The following is an 11,385-nucleotide window of genomic DNA, read 5'->3' on the forward strand; positions in this document are numbered from 1 at the left end:
CCTGCTGTATTTGCTTCAGGAAAGAAATATTACTTTAAGCTTCCCCTAACACCCCCCCCAAAAAAAAGACAAGAAAAGTTGCTGGTGGCAGGCAGGCAGAAATTCGTGTTTTAGTTAGTTGGTTCGTCATTTTTAAGATTGGTCAGTTTATTTGTTGCTGTTGCCAGAGAGAGAGAGAGAGTGAGAGGAAAAGTGTGAAATCACTCCGCCAAGGAGGTGAGCACCCCCAATCCTTTTCCATTCTCAGCTCGGGATTTCGGGCATGCAGACTCAAACCACAGCCAGCCATGTGGGAGTCCAGTGCCTTATCCACCAGGCCACCTGCTGGCCCCTATTTATTTTTTTAAAGCAATCTTGTGCTTAACTTAAGCAGAGAGGCGAGAGCCAGTAGGGCAGGGCCAGGGCTGGGAACCCCTGAGCATTGAGGAGGGACTCTGGATGGAGCTGTGGCCTCAGCACAGACCGCTGGGAGCTCTTCCCACTCTATCCACCTGGTTACTCTGCCTCTCTGGAAAAGGAGGCTGGCACAGAACTGAGGAAATGAGAAACCACTGTCTTTTAGAATCAAAAACGGGCCCAGCTGCTGGGACCCAGTGGTAAAGTAAGCGCTCCACAGGGCTGGAAGTCACACAGCCGACCGTGGGTTCCGATCTCTGTTTTGGCCTGAAAACGCACCAGGAGCACAGGCCCCCAGGATTCCCAGGAGCTGGGGCAGGGCTGAGGAAAATAGATCCTGGTGTGATGAGACCCCCTGTCAAGGGCGATTCTCTCTTTCTCATGTACACGTACACATAAGCACACACTCTTTATCATTAAAAAAAAAAAAAATCAAGGACCAGCAGGTGGCATGGTGGTTAAGGCACTGGACACTCCCACATGGCTGACCACCATTCTAGTCCCGGACCTGGTGGCTTGCTTTCTCACTTTCTCTCTCTCTCTCTCTTTCTCTGTGAGTGTGTGTGTTTCTCTCTGGCCAAATTTTAAAAAAAGTGAATACATACAATTAAATAATTATTTAAAAAGAGAATCATAAAAACAAAAAGCTCTAGACAGAGAAGCAGATACAAAAACAAATGTCTTATAGCACACATATTAGCTGCAACAAGACAAAGCAGAGTTTTTTAAAGGTTTCTTTTTTTAGAGAGAATTATTTAATTTTATTACTATTATTCAACTCGACCAGAAGGAGACAGAGAGAGAGACAGCAAGCCATCACATTCGAACTGCAGTCGGCCATGTGAGAATCCAGCGCCTTAACCACGAAGCCACCTGCCAGCCCCCAAAATGGATTTTTAAACATTCTCTTAAACTCTGAAGAAGTAAAATTCTGAAAAGCTTTTAATGAGCAAAGGATAAATATAAATGTATAAAACCATACTCATTATTACTAATTTGAGAATATAAAACATGATTGTCATATGTCTTTATTAGTTTTGTCTTATATTTTAGTGAATATAACTAAGAGCTTTCATACTGATCACATGCCATTGGTTTTTTTCTATTCTCAGGAAGTTTCAAATTCCATAATAATAGTGATGACATGACAGTTCAAATATTCGTTAACTTTTCAAAGTAGTTCAAAAGCACGTTACATGTTTTATTTCTCCATCAAAACCAATCTGCAAGAAGGGAACTTGGGCCAGCCAGGGCATGGTAGTTAAGACAGCTGGATCCCACATGGCTGACTCCACAATTCAAGTGTCAGACCCGGCAGCTTGAAAAACATGTCGGGTGTCTTGTGTGTGCACGTGTGTGCGTGCACATGCACATGCCCAAAAGCCCCAGAGGAGAATGGAGAAGGGACTGTGGAATGGCCATCTCCCCAGGGGATGATTTCTCACTCTGTCTCGGGTGAGCACACATGCCTGACAGCAAAAGTTAAAAAGAAACTTGATTATTTCCCACTTGCCCGGGACACAGTTGAGCTTTAGGAAAATCAGCTGACCAGTGCTAGGTAAGAGAGGGAAGCCCATCCTTTCACTCATTTACTGCTGTGTTGTCCCAATCATGTTCCTCGCCTTGGCTAGATTCAGAGGCAACCCCCTATGATGAGGGAGCAAATGTGTCTCAAAAACAGCCCTTAAGAATCTTAAAATTAGTTGGTTTTCAACCAGATAAAAGCCATATTTAAGAATAGCCAGTGTAGCCGGTGGCAGGGACCAGCAGTTAGCGTAATAGCTTTGTTGCTGTCCTCCCATGCAGCCGACCATGGTCCGAGTCCTGGACCCAGTGGCTTAAACTCAGGCCAGGTGCGTGTGCGTGCGTGCCCAAGATCCCAAGAGGAGAATGGAGGAGAAGGGATTGTGGTGTGGCCATGCCCCCTGGGGGTCATTTCTTGCTTTCTGTCTCTTTGTCTCTGTCTCTCTAGAGAGCTCACACACCCTGTAGCTAAAACCTCTCCAAAAAAAGAATAGCCAATGGCACAGTGGTTAAGGCAGCTGGGTCCCACGTGGCTGAACTTGTGGTTTGAGCCCAGTGGTTTAGGGAAGACAAAAGCAAACAGCAGGTGCGTGTGCATATGTGCCCACATCCCTCCTCCATTTCTCCCTGTGCTCTGGATTTTGGGCAGGCAGACACACACACACACACACACGGGTGCTCAGCATGTTTTTAAAGCCACCAGGTCTGGGACTCGAGCCGAAAGATCAGCCATATGAGAACTGGCTCCCTTAACCACCAGGCCACAGGCTAGCACACAGGCATCCTCTTTAATGTCATATTTAAGTGTCCTCCTTTAGTATCAAAACACATGACTCAGGCATCAAGATGTTATTTTTCTCCTGGTGACTTGGGAGAAGGTGGCCAGTTTCTGACCTGAGTTTGACAGGACTCAGATCCTGCTTGAGTTTATGAATCAAGGTCTCTTAATATGCAAGATCTCAAGTCTCCAAAGGACTTGGCTTTGGAGCTAGCTGCATATTTTTCTTCCAAGACGTGCTTTTCTTCCATTTCAGAAGCAGCTGAACTACAGAAAGGACAATTTCTAGAGCACGTTCTCCACGCAACGTACAGTTGGTGGACTAGCCTGTTCTTCCATCTGAAGAACTGCTTTCTGGTACTCCGAGTGGGTCTGGCAAACAGAAAGGAACACGCTCTAGAGAAAACAGGGAACAAAAAGTCTCGGAGAGCGAAGGCGAGAGCAGCTTGACTTGTTGGCAGAGGCTGGGGCTGAGCGGGAAGGCTGGTCCCAGGTGGGCAGTAGAGAGCACCGAGCAAGGCCACCACCTGCAAAAACGGAGTTCTAAAGGGAGGGGAGCATCGATTCCAGACTACGAGGAGTGAAAAGCAAGCTAAGCCAGAGCTGTCAGTAGGTGGCCAGCCCTTTCTCCACACAAGCCCATGTCCACCTACACTGAGTCCCTTCCCAAGACTCTCTTGTGAACTCAGAGACCCTCTTCAATAGGGGCTTTGCTTTCCAGGCCTACAAGTCTGAGGATGCATCCGTGCAGAGACCAAGGGATGAAGCAAAGATTCAGAAGAGGAGGCTCAGCCACCACGGTGCACAGACAATGCCCCTGGAGGGAACTGGGGCTGCATGGGAGGGTCAGGTCTGGTGCCCAGGCTGACCTGGGCTGGCCGGTGCTGCTGTGTGCCTATGGTCCTACTGAACTAGGGCAGGGGTCAGGACACGGTGAGACCCTGGCCAGTACACGTCTCTTTCTTTTCCTCTCTTTTTCTCCTATATATATTTTAAAAAATGAGAGATAAAAAGTAGAAAACTCCAAACTAGAACATCTGAATGAGAGGAAAGGAGGATATTGAAGCTCAAGGACCCAACAATTTCACTTGTGAATAAGCAAAACTATCACAGTGTTTAAAAGATTGGCTCAGGGCTGGCCCCAGGAGCTAGATTCCATGGCCCACCACGTGGTTTGAATCCCAGTCCCGTCAGCTTGAGAAACACACTAGGTACATGTGTGCACATGTCCCAGATCCCAGCAGGACAGAGAAACAGAGGACAAGGGAGTGTGGAGTGGCCACGCCCTGCTGGGGGTGCATTCTCCTGTCCCCCCCTCTGGTGAGTGTACATAGCCCCTGGGCAAAATAAATAAACAAATGATCTGCTCACATCCTGCTGGCTAGACCGACGTTAATGGCGCCTGTCACGTCACTGCTCCAGACCAGTCCCATTTCTGCTAGAGCCGTTTCTAGACGATTAAGGACGCACGCCCATAAACGTGATGGCGATGAACTGTCCCATATCGCTGAGGGGCTGGTCCCCACTACGGTTCACTGGACATTTCCCTGTAGTAGTTACCGAGTTAAAAGGCTACCACTGCCCAGACGGAAAGTTGCCCCTGTTGCACTGAAATGCCAAAACCTAAGTAGAAAGGAATGACAGATTCCCAAAGTAGCTGAGCCAATATTTCCCCTAAACGTCATGTGATTCCCCTCTCCCAAAGATCTTTTCTAACTGGGGAGGGAGAGGAAGCTTCCAGTGGGAATGAGAGAGGATCTCTCTGGGAGGGATTCAGCTCCCCTCCCAGTGGGCTCTAAGGAGTGGAATGGGGAATAGAACAGCATCTCCAGGAAAGTTTATGGGCTAAGAACAGAGGAGCTTCTCTGATTCCAGTCTGGCCCCCAAGGAGTCCCCTGAGCCAACACAAGGCAAAGCTACAGAGTCGAAATGGCAATGGCAAAGGGGCAAGAAGAAAGGGCGAGGAAGCCAACGGGGTGTTCCATGGGGCCGGAGCAGGCTGGTTTCTCTGTGCTCCAAGAAGCGTCAGGTGTATCAGGGTATGGCCCAAAAAGCATCTCAATGCCACAACCAGAGACAAGGCTGCACACTTCGGTAGAGGCCGGAAAGAGAGAAAATGGGCACAGACCACGTGTCACCACGATGCCTCATCAGCCCATGCGTCTGTGTTTAACTGGTTAACAAGGGGGTGAGAAAAGGAGGCGATCAAGAACTGACTTAGTTGGGACCACTATGTCACTGGACTCCCACGTAGTCGACCTTGGTTGGGTCCCGGGCCCGGTGCTGGTTTCTCTGTGCTCCAAGAAGCGTCAGGTGTATCAGGGTATGGCCCAAAAAGCATCTCAATGCCACAACCAGAGACAAGGCTGCACACTTCGGTAGAGGCCGGAAAGAGAGAAAATGGGCACAGACCACGTGTCACCACGATGCCTCATCAGCCCATGCGTCTGTGTTTAACTGGTTAACAAGGGGGTGAGAAAAGGAGGCGATCAAGAACTGACTTAGTTGGGACCACTATGTCACTGAACTCCCACGTAGTCGACCGTGGTTGGGTCCCGGGCCCGGTGGCTTAAACTCACGCCGGGAGCGTGTGCGTGCGTGCCCAAGATCCCGAGAGGAGAATGGAGAAGGGACTGCGGCATGGCCATGCCCCCTGAGGGTGATTTCTCACTTTCTGTCTGTCTGTCTCTGTCTCTCTGGCGAGAGCATCATACACCCTATACCAAAAACCTTTCAAAAAAAAAAAAAAAAAGAACCGACTTAGTTAAGGTTTGGAATGATAAGGAAAACTATGACGAGGCTAAGTTTACCAGGAACTAATTAGATGAAGTATTCTATCAGGTAGAAAGGGGGCCGGAAATAGGAGCACTGCAATTATTTCATTATAGACAGCTACACGTACTTCCTCCACATCTGAGTTCAGACCTTGGAAGCTTGAGCTGCCTACAAGTGTCAATGCTGAAGAAGGAATTCAGACACCATCTTCCTACAGCTTGACGTTTAGCTACTGCGGAGCTACAGAAGAGACTACTCGCAGGTTAGCAAAGCAATGGTGATCTTTTTGAAATGCAGTTTCAAACATTATACAGATCGTAGAAAAGGGTTCTCTTGAAGTTCCTCTGTCTCACCAAAGGCATCAGTGAGTTAAGGGCAGATGTGCCTCTCCAGGATAGAAAACGTTTTCTTTTTTTTTTGTTTTTTGATTATTCTTTTTTTGGAGAGGTTTTTGCTATAGGGTGTGTGCGCTCGCCAGAAAGACAGAGAGAGACAGAAAATGCGAAATCGCCCCCCAGAGGCGATGGCCACGCCACAGTCCCTTTTCCTCCATACTCCTCTCGGGATTTGGGGCACGCACACACATGTGCTTGGCGTGAGTTTAAGCCACTGGGTCTGGGACTCAAACCGTGGTTGAATACGTGGGAGTCCAGCGACATAGCTATTACGCTAACTGCTGGTCCCATGTTTTCATATTCTGATCTACATACATCTTTAAAGCACCTTAGTGCTTCCGTATTCTGCCTCCTGTGCCCAGACTCCCGTGCCCCAGCAGCACAGAGGTCCCCATGATGGCTGCTAATCTGAGTTTACCCTCTTGGAAGGCACTGCAAGCTCAGGACAGGCACTTCCCCTCCAGAAGGGGAGCTCTAACAGCAAGTCTCAGATTTCTCTGTGTAGAAGCAAAATATTACATGCTTCATATTTCATTTCTGCATTCATTTAGATAGAAAATCTCCTATTTGGGGGCCATAAGATAGTGTAATGGTTATTTCACTAGACTCCCACATGGTCAGCCATGGTTCTAGTCCTGGACCTGGCAGCTTAAAACTCAGAGAGGGTACATGCACGTGCACACATGCCCCAAATCCCGAGAGAATGGAGAAGAGATTGCGGCATGGCCATCCCCCCTGGGGGTGATTTCTCACTTTCTGTCTCGCTGATGAACAACATGCACCCTCTATAGCAAAAATCTCTCTTAAAAAAAGTTCTATTTCAATGTTATTATTCTAAGTTTGTTGACGAAAGGCCTAATAATCCATGAACCAAGATTGCAGATTGTCTCGTGCAAAAAACAGTTTCTAAAACTGTGTGCAATTTTTTTTACATCAGAGTTTAATTTGAGAAAAATCTATACTTGCCTTAATTCCTGAAGCTAAATAGAAAATGTTTCAAAACATACCCAGTTACAGAAATTTAAAGTGTTTATTTAGATGTTCGGCATCAAAGCTAGGCCCCCCAAAGTCTGATGTGCTGAAGTCACAGGTGGGCTTTCCTGTCTTCGTGTGGATTGTTGCCTTCCCCAAGCCGTGGCCAGCATCTCACAGAACAACTTAGAAGTATTCATGCAATAGTATTTATTCAGGAGAGGCATTCTGATTTATTGTTTTGTCACATTCTACTTCATTTTCTATTATCTCATAAATTCATTAGCTATAATTACTTTTTCTCTCCCCTATTTTATTTTCTGTGTAATCTTTGTCTTTTCACGAGTTTATGCCAAACTCCGAATCTTACATTTCTCACCCATTTTATTATTTGTCTGCCCATAGTCTCTACTTCTTTGTCAGTTTCTATGGGTTTTCCTTACAAGTAATTAATCTGGTTTGCTTTTACTTCGTCTACGGCTTCTGAAATGCCTGTTCAGCCTTATTCTTTTCCATCTTGAATAAGTTTATATTTCCTGGAATTTTCAGGAAGATAACTTCCCGTTTTACCCTCAAGATCTGAATTTCCTTTGAATATATTGAATTTCTCTTCTTTCGTTTTTTTCACTATTGAATATTTCAACTTTTTACTTTCGAAAAGTTTTTCTTCTTTTATTTGCTGAACACTCATCGATGGTTTTTATTTGGGCTTATCCACATGACGGGCTTCTAGGAATGCAGGTGGTTTTACATTTCTTCTCTGTTCTCAAAGAAACAGTGGAGAGTTCTAGAAGTAAATTTAATCACATTTCAAATCATAGCCGGTCCACTTGGATTTACTGTTGCAATTTGAATATTGATTAAATGCCAACTCGGTGAGTCTTGCTTCGTTTTTTGTGTTGCTAACGAAAATACCTGAGCCTGGTGATTTTATAAAGAAGGTGGAGGGTTATTTACGAACCCAAACTTTGACTCTGGTGGGTGGGAAATGCAGAGGTCTGCTGCGCAGCCAGCAGGAGCATGGAGGAGGGGAGCAGCTTCTAGCTCTCGCTCTCTCATAGCAGCCAGCTCTCATAGGAACTAACCCTCTTCAAGAAGGCTAAAACTCGAGACCAGCAGATGGCGTAATGGTTATGTCACTGGATTCCCACGTAGTCAATTGCGGTTCGAGTCCGGGCCCTGTGGCTTAAAATTCACACCAGACGTGTGTGTGTGTGTGTGCGTGCCCAAGATCCCGAGAGGAGAATGGAGGAGAAGGGACTGTGGTGTGGCCATCCTCCCTGGGGGTGGGGGTGGGGTGGGGATTTCTCGCTTTCTATCTTGCAGGGGAGTGCACATGCCCCTCTTAAAATAGATTAAAACTCAGTGAGCCAACACTCAGGTCTTTTTCCTAAGAAAGACATCATCTACGTGTGAGAGTGCTGCCACCATGATGTCATCACCACGAACAAGTCACTGTCCACTAGGCTACACCATCTCTTAACACCTAATTCCAAAACATAAAACTCTGGGGGACAAACCAGGATCCAAATCATTGCATGGTGTTAAGAATTACCTGGCAAGGGACCAGCAGTTAGCATAATGGCTATGTTGCTGAACTCCCATGTAGTCAATGACGGTTCGAGTCCCGAACCCAGTGGCTTAAAACTCACACCGGGTGTGTGTGTATGCGTGCCCGAGATCCCGAGAGGAGAATGGAGGAGAAGCCTGGCCATCCCCCCTGGGGGGTAATTTCTCGCTTTCTGTCTGTCTTTGTCTGTCTGGCGAGCACAGGCACCCTAGGGGGTAAAAACAAAAAACAAAAAACAAAAAACAAAAACCACCTCTCCAAAACAGAAAAAGAAAGAAGATAATTTCGGTAGAAGACACTGGAAGAACAAGGGTCACATGCTTTGGTTTGCAGCTGGCACAGGGTAGAGGGGCAGGCTGTTGAATGAATGAGTGGAGCCTTTGGAACCTGTGGGGTGTGGTGGCGACTGCGAGGCACCTGCTCAGGTCTGCTGCGGGAAGTGTTACCCCGACTGCACTTGCACTCTCCCCACTTTCCCAGGAGTGGGCTTCGCAAGGGCCACTCTCAGCTGGTGACGGGTCAGCTCCCGTGGGACTCCTCTCTTGGGGAGCCTGGCAAACCCGTCTCCCAGCCGCACTGAGAGGCCCTGCCTCACTCCGTCCTACCCACTCTGCTCCTTCCTGTTCCCCTCCTAGGGGTCAGGTTGCTTCCTCCAGCGCCCCCTAGTTTCCCCTACAGGTGTCCCTCCATACATCTCCTACCTGACAATCTTCTAGGCAGCCTGCCTCAGAGGACCTGAACTAGCATAAAGCAAGGCTACTGTGTACCAGGGTGCCTCTTCCTAGCCTGGGCCTGTCCTCCCACGCAGGGACTCCCCTCTTCTCAAGGAGAGACAACTTCAATTTATAACCAACCCCGCAGCCTAAGAGCCGTTCCCTATGCCACTCCCTGATGGCAGGAGGCTACCTGTCCACCGCAGCCATACCTCCCGCCTCACCCTGCCAAGAACACACACACCTCGCACTTTCCCAAGCGCCATTATTCATCTGGAGCCAAGGAAGCGTCTCCTTTGAGCGTGTCCTCTCCCCTTCTCCTCTTAATGAGGCACCATTGCCACATTAATAAGAATGCAAATCGATGCTCTGCGTGAGAATAGCACGCTTTGTTACTTTCCCAAGCCCTCGTATAAACGTTACTTCACATGATCCTCATAACCCTGAGTGCCAACAGGGCCGGGATTATTGGCCCCACTTTACAGATTAGTGGGGACCAGTTTCTGAGCTATTCAAGGCAGAATTGAACCCTGAGAACTCTTGCACTCCACAAACTAAAAATTCCATAACCTGTCTAAACTCACAAGGCTGGCAACCAGAGGCATACCAGGGACCTGGGACGCGCACTCGGTGCTCGGCTCGCTCACACCGTTCTGACGACAGACGGCCGTCGTGGGTCGTCCCTGCCATGTGCACTGCCAGCTACTGACAGGCATTGCTGGGGCCGCTAGCCCCCTCTGCCTGCCTAAAACCATTGAGATCTCAGTTCCACACATGCCAACACCACTCCCCTTAGCCCCTGCCACCAGAATGCTCTCTGGTGGATTTAACCTGCTTGACGTGTTCCATTCCCATGGCACAGGTCAATGTGGGCTCCCCAGGCCCAGAAGATTCCATCTGAGTGAACTGAACTGGGGGACTCTGGGCTGGGTTAGAAGGACAGAAGTATGCTCTCAGGGGACACAAATCGGGGGAGAACTGGGCTCTCTGGGGCAGAGGGGACTTCATGGGACTTGGCTTTAGTTGGTAGCAGTTAAAATCTGTGAGCTGTCTTGCTGCCTGAAACCAGGAATGACACCACAGGCAAAGGCAGTCATGAGACCCAGAGAGGACACTAGGCTTCGCCAAGCTCACACGGCCTGTTTGGGACAGTTAGGACTAAATTTCCCCCTCCAGCAACGGACCCAGGGCTCTCGTGGCCTCAGCATGTAGAGGGTCCCCATGTGCAAAGTTCCTGAGCAAGACTAGACAGAGGTCAAAGCTGCTAACAGACCCCCGAAGTGTCTCAAAGTGAAGGGGAAACCAAAGGACAGGGGGAGCCTCCTTCCCTTTTGCTTTTCAGCCCGAGAGGATGACACCTAACCAGCTCCAGGGTCCCAGTGAAGGGAAAGGACTGGTTACTGCGAACCGGGACTCTTTCCCCTTCTCTTCCTCCACCTATCCTTCTTCCAAGCAAAGAGCCTCTGAGACTGCCCTGGAGGAAGGAGCTGGCTCTGGTAACTGAGCACCTGGGCAGGGTAAAGGCAAGGCCAGTGCTCTGTGAACAGCTGCACAAGAAGTGGGCAAATAGGTGGCCTTGGGGTGACAGGCCTTGTTTCTCACTCTCCTGGTCAAATAACAGGAAACAAAGTATGCAAACCAAAGAAACACACAATATTTACAGAGATTGGTTTCCAAACTAATACAATTTTGGCAGAATCCAACAGGAAGGCCAGTTTGGTTGGTTCATTTCATTGCAGTAATGTTCTTACTCATCAAGGGTTTATTGAGTACCTACCTTGTGCCCTGGAGGCTCTGAAAAGGCACAGGAAAGGCCTCCAGTCCAGGAACTGACTGTAACCAGCAAATAAACAAGAAGATCTCAGACTGTGCTAAGTGCTCCACAGGAAATAACAGGATGAGATGTACAGTGATCAAACATAAACTTTAAAAAATACAAAAACGAAGATAATGCAAAAAAATTGCATTAATGTAAAATGGAAAGAAAGACGTTAACTCTACCAATTAAAACATGTAGAGGGTCCTCCATGTGTAGAGGGTAATGGTTATGTCACTGGACTCCCATGTAGTCAACCATGGTTCGAGTCCCGGACCTGGAGGCTTAAACTCACGCTAGGCACATGTGTGTGCGTGCCCAAGATCCCAGGAGGAGAATGGAGGTAAAGGGATTGCAGCATGGCCATCCCCCCTGGGGGGTGATTTCTTGCTTTCTGTGTCTCTGTCTCTTTCTGTCTTTCTGGTGGTGAGTGCACGTGCCCTATA

General features: G+C 48.1%; 1 long non-coding RNA gene across 1 annotated transcript; it reads right to left on the reverse strand.

Moving 5' to 3' along the window:
- Nucleotides 1–6,884: 6,884 nt before the first annotated feature.
- LOC106735044 (uncharacterized) lies at nucleotides 6,885–11,183 on the reverse strand. The gene is made up of 2 exons (XR_001370478.2): nucleotides 10,901–11,183; nucleotides 6,885–7,627 (listed from the first exon to the last, which is right to left on the reverse strand). It is a non-coding gene; the product is annotated as an uncharacterized LOC106735044 (long non-coding RNA).
- Between the last annotated feature and the right edge of the window lie 202 nt (nucleotides 11,184–11,385).

This window comes from Tupaia chinensis, unplaced genomic scaffold, assembly GCF_000334495.1.
Source record: "Tupaia chinensis unplaced genomic scaffold, TupChi_1.0 Scaffold000280_1, whole genome shotgun sequence".
NCBI classification, from domain to species: Eukaryota; Metazoa; Chordata; class Mammalia; order Scandentia; family Tupaiidae; genus Tupaia; species Tupaia belangeri.